Source organism: Cibotium barometz, chromosome 52 (assembly GCF_041138505.1).
Source record: "Cibotium barometz isolate CiBa-2024 chromosome 52, ASM4113850v1, whole genome shotgun sequence".
In the NCBI taxonomy this organism is placed as follows: domain Eukaryota; kingdom Viridiplantae; phylum Streptophyta; class Polypodiopsida; order Cyatheales; family Cibotiaceae; genus Cibotium; species Cibotium barometz.
The window spans coordinates 37956847-37962846 of record NC_141097.1 but is presented as its reverse complement, the minus strand read 5'-3'; positions in this window follow the sequence as shown (position 1 = coordinate 37962846).

Genomic DNA, 6000 nt, shown 5'->3' with positions numbered 1-6000 from the left:
CTACGTCAATGAGGTCTTTTTCTTCTTCAAGAGATAGGATTACCCTTCCCAATGTATACAGGTTTGGGATCCTCATCAGGTCCTACTAGGTTGACCTCTTGGACGTTAGTCGGGCGCCCATTTCAATTGGTCTCAGAGCTTTGATCTCGATCGTGGGAATTTTGCTGGTAATAGATTTGCAAGAGAATGGACTCTTATGTGTGATTTTGCTATTTTCTTGATTTCTTGCATACTTTCTTCCTGTATTTTCTCGACATTGATGGAGAAGACAGTGGAAATACAAGATTCATCTTCATTTAGCCATGTTTCAGAGGCTTTTGTTCATGATTTGGGCCAATTTTTGAATTTAGGGACCAAATTTTTGGGTCGGGACTAACTTATTATAAACATTGTTGGGGGAAATGTTGTGTCTACATTTTTGCTTCTGCATGGCTATGGAGCATGTTTAGGGTTAGTTAGCTTCACCTTCTACAACAACCATGGGGCAAGCATGGAGCAGATTGTAAGCTTCACATGGAGCACCAACAACAAGCAAGCAAAAATCGCCATTTTTCAGCCGTGGGACGAATTTGAGTCGACTTAAGACTTCGGTGGTGGTGAAGAGGGTGTTTCAAGCATGGCAAATGATTATACAAGGTGCAAGCTTCATAATGATACCGTCCATGCTTACTTTCATACAAGGTGTAAGCTTCCCAATGATACCTTCAATGCTTACATTTTTCCATCCCCCTCATAAAAGTCATCTAATATAGGTAAAAATCCCCATAAACAGGTGCTTCTACAAGCTCGTTGAAGTCTCCAAGCTCATGGCTTGCTAATCACAAGTCTTTTCGGCATTAATCTTATCATTAAGATATGCGATTGGGATTAATTGAAGGTAGATTAGAAAATGGGAACTGGGTTAAGTGTCAAGAAGTCGTCACTTGCATTAAAAACTCTCTTGGGTTGAGATTAGATACTGACCTTAAGTAGTACTCGAGTGTTAGGACCTTCTCAGCCCTAAAACGACTGCTTCATTTGTGCTTGAGAAGTTTAAAGGGGAATCCTTCCACACATGGCAAGTTGATATCAAATCTATGTTAGTGAAGGCTATGGAGCATTGTAAATGGAAGGGGAAAATGTCCGAAGGATGAAGGGGATGAAAAGAACAGATGGTTAAGCCAGAATGAAAAAAGGATTAGCCATCATTGCATTAGGATTGGGAGATGGATTTTTTCATCATATTGCATCGTAAGATACATCAAAGGGTGCTTGGGATGAGCTAGATAAATTTTTTGGGGTAAAATAAAAGAATTCAAAAATAATCTTAAAAATATAATTCTTTGGCTTGGACATTAAAGATAGTGAATCACTTTCAGCACACCTTAACAAAATGAAGAGCATGACACAACAACAACTGGTTGGCATTGGGGCACCAGAGTAGAGGAAGAGGATGCCATAGCCATACTATTAAAAAGCATGACACTTGAGGATTATGAGCCCTTAGTGTGGCTACTTGGAAGAACCTCCCAAATCTGACCATCGTAGGAGTGGAAGCAACACTCGCAGAAGAGGAGAAGTGGACTCGGGGGAGGACAACCCAAGCTATATCAAGTGAGGAGAAAGCACTCTTCTCGAGAGGACTAGGATCAAGGACTAGAAAAGGAGCAAGGACAAAGACCTACCATCATAGTGGCGAAATCGATCACATAGAAAAGGATTGCTGGCATAAAAAGGGAGCCGAAGAAGCCAATGTAATGATGACCAAGAAGAAAGACAATGTGATGAGGCCTCCCAGGATGGAGGCAACACCGAGTATCTTTTCTAGATGATATGAGGAGCATGGCTCCTTCCTCCTCCTAGTTATAACCCCACTCTCCTGATGTGTAAAATGTCAAGACCAGGCCAACATTGTAGCTCATAGAAAAACCTAGACAGACCGCACCAACCATATGAGTATGGAGTGTAGGAGGCGAGGTCAAAGCTAGGTGTTAAGACTCTCATCACATTGAGGGGAGGTGTTGAGAAATGCAATGTGTCAGGGTGAAACATGCGTAGAAGAGCAAGGGGAGAATCATGCATATTATAAAAGGAATAGACTTAGGGAACATTGGCAAAGGTTGATTTGTATGATCATTCGTAAAAGGTGAAGTCAAAGGTCAAAATGCTAGCACATGGAAAGTCCAAGGAGGCACATGGCACAAGGGTGCACATATGTATCTTGTGAGTAGGGAGCTCCATGAGAGCTAAAAAAGGATGTACCTGCATCAACTCCAATGGAATGAGGCTATGATGGTGTACTTCTTAAATGTTGTCATTATCTTGGTTCTGGCTTAATCTTATTCTGTGTAATATCTTAATCGCGATATGCTTAATCATGTTCTCATATCATTTCTCATCCACCTTGAGCTTAATCATGCTTGATTTCTTAACAGAGTATTTGTAATGTAGGACCATAAGTTCACTCAACAAGAACTTGATTACGTTATTGATGAAGTGGGTTCCTCTATCGCTTACTAGTTTAAGTGGATATCCAAATCTAGTAACTATATTCTCGTAAAGGAATCTGGTTTGTTGCCTGTGTAGCATCACCCTTTTGGGTCACATGGGCCTCTACCCGCTTGATACAACAGTATGTGAGGTAGAGACCATGATGAATCACGCCTGAGTACTGTGGGCCACCGGACTAATGGTCTAATAAAGTCAATTCCCCCCTTTTCAAATGGTTGAAGAGACACTACAAGGTGGGGCATTTTATCACGGCGGTTAGGAGTACCAGCAAATCACTGACATTCATCGTAGCCTTTTACAAATTTAGCCACCTCTCCAAACAGTGTGGACCACCACAAGCCTACCAAGTAGAACTTTCTTAGCGTGTAGTGTCTGCGGAGAAATATCCTTTAGCTACCCCGGAATTTGGGCTTGCTCAAGGATGTCGGCATATTTATATTCTTTAGTGCCATGTGATTGTACAGTTGTCCTACAGTCAAGTAGAACTTTCTTGGCGGTGGTACGAGTCTGCAGAGAAATATCCTCCAACAACCCCCACCAAAGCGGGCTTGGCTTGCTCAAGGATGTCGACATATTTAAATTCTTGAGGACAGTGCCTCATGATTCTGTCTTATCCCAATCGTACGATTGCCCTACAATCAATTGGTATTGGATAGGTCAAAAAGAATACCTGCCCTATATGTATAAGTGCCTTATTTTATGGTAGATGGAGTTTTATGTTGTTCATTCGAGTCTATTTTTACTTGGGTATAACCAGAGATCCCATGAAGGAAGCTGTATGCCTCCTTACCTGCTACTCGTTCTTCCAGCACATGCTCTATAAATGGCAATAGGTAATGTTCTTTCACCATGGTTGCATTGAACTTTTAAGATTATCACAAAATGGCATCTTCTCAATTTTCTCAGGTACTATGACTATTAGGGATAACCATTCCGTGTGCTCTATATCATAAATGAATCCAGCTTCAATCTGCAAGTCCTTTACCATTCTACTAGAATACTTTGGATTCATTTGGTAGGCTCTATGCCTTGACGGCCACACTCCTTCAACAATGGGAATGGTGTGATTTAACCACCTCTAGGGGCATGCTCTTCATATTCATATATTTCCAAGCAAAGCAACCGTGGAATTCGGTGAGTAGCTACGTCAATAAGGTCTTTTTCTTCTTCAAGAGATAGGCCTACCCTTCCCAATGTATATAGGTTTGGGATCCTCATCAGGTCCTGCTAGGTTGACCTCTTTAACGTTAGTCGAGTGCCCATTTCAATTGGTCTCAGAGCTCTGATCTCGATCGTGGGAATTTTGCTGGTAATAGATTTGCAAGAGAATGGACTCTTATGTGTGATTTTGCTATATTCTTGATTTCTTGCATACTTTCTTCTTGTATTTTCTCGATATTGAAGGGGAAGACGGTGGAAATACAAGATTCATCTTCATTTAGCCATGTTTCAGAGAGGTTTTTGTGTGAGATTTGGGCCAACTTTTGAATTTAGGAACCAAATTTCTGGGTCGGGACCAACTTATTAAAAACATTGGTGGACCACCAGAATTGGGGGAAATGTTGTGTCTACATTTTTGCTTTTTCCCTCTTCTTCTTTGAGACTTTGCATGGCTATGGAGCATGTTTAGGGTTAGTTAGCTTCACCTTCTACAACAACCATGGGGCAAGTAGCATGGAGCAGATTGTAAGCCTAACATGGAGCACCAACAAGCAAGCAAAAATCACCATTTTTCAGCCGTGGGATGAATTTGGGTCGACTTCCTTTAAGATTTTGGTGGTGATGAAGAGGGTGTTTCAAGCATGGCAAATGATTATACAAGGTGTAAGCTTCTCAATGATACCATCCATGCTTACTTTCATACAAGGTGTAAGCTTCCCAATGATACCTTCAATGCTTCCATTTTCCCATTCTCCTTATAAAAGTCATCTAATATAGGTAAAAATCCCCATAAAGAAGTGCTCCTACAAGCTCAATTGAAGTCTCCAAGCTCATGCGGCTTGCTAATCACAAGTCTTTTCGGCATTAATCTTATCATTAAGATATGCAATTGGGATTAATTGAAGGTAGATTAGAAAATGGGAATTGGGTTAAGTGTCAAGAAGTCGTGACTTGCAGTAAAAACTCTCTTGTGTTGAGATTAGATACTGACCCTAAGTAGTACTCGAGTGTTAAGACCTTCTCAGCCCTAAAATGTCTGCTTCATTTGTGCTTGAGAAGTTTAAAGGGGAATCCTTCCACACATGGCAACTTAAAATCAAATCTATGTTAGTAGATACTGACCCTAAGTAGTACTCGAGTGTTAAGACCTTCTCAGCCCTAAAATGTCTGCTTCATTTGTGCTTGAGAAGTTTAAAGGGGAATCCTTCCACACATGGCAACTTAAAATCAAATCTATGTTAGTGAAGGCTATGGAGCATTGTAAATGGAAGGGGAAAATGTCCGGAGGATGAAGGGGATGAAAAGAACAGATGGTTAAGCCAGAATGAAAAAAGGATTAGCCATCATTGCATTAGGATTGGGATGAAGGGGATGAAAAGAATAGATGGTTAAGCGAGAATGAAAAGAGGATTAGCCATGATTGCATTAGGATTGGGAGAGATGGATTTTTTCATCATATTGCATCGTAAGCTACATCAAAGGGTGCTTGGGATGAGCTAGATAATTTTTTGGGGTAAAATAAAAGAATTCAAAAATAAGCTTAAAAATATAATTCTTTGGCTTGGACATTAAAGATAGTGAATCACTTTCAGCACACCTTAACAAAATGAAGAGCATGACACAACAACAATTGGTTGGCATTGGGGCACCAGCAGAGGAAGAGGATGCCATAGCCATACTGTTAAAAAGCATGACACTTGAGGAGTATGAGCCCTTAGTGGCTACTTGTTGGAAGAACCTCCCAAATCTGACCATTGTAGGAGTGGAAGCAACACTCGCACAAGACGAGAAGAAGACACGGGGGAGGAGAACCCAAGCTATATCAAGTGAGGAGAAAGCACTCTTCTCGAGAGGACTAGGATCAAGGACTAGAGAAGGATCAAGGACAAAGACCTACCATCATAGTGGCAAAATCGATCACATAGAAAAGGATTGCTGGCATAAAAAGGGAGCCGAAGAAGCCAATGTAATGACAAAGAAGGAAGACAATGTGATGAGGCCTCCCAGGATGGAGGCAACACCGAGCATCTTTTCTAGATGATATGAAGAGCATGGCTCCTTACACCTAGCCAACATTGTAGCTCATAGAGCAACGTAGACGGACTGCGCCAACCATATGAGTATGGAGTGTAGGAGGCCAAGTCAAAGCTAGGTGTTAAGACTTTCATCACATTGAGGGGAGATGTTGAGAAATGCAATGTGTCAGGGTGAAACATGCATAGAGGAAGGGGAGAATCATGCATATTATAAAAGGAATAGACTTAGGGAACATTGGCAAAGGTTGATTTGTATGATCATTCGTAAAAGGTGAAGTCAAAGGTCAAAATTGTAGCACATGAAAAGTCCAAG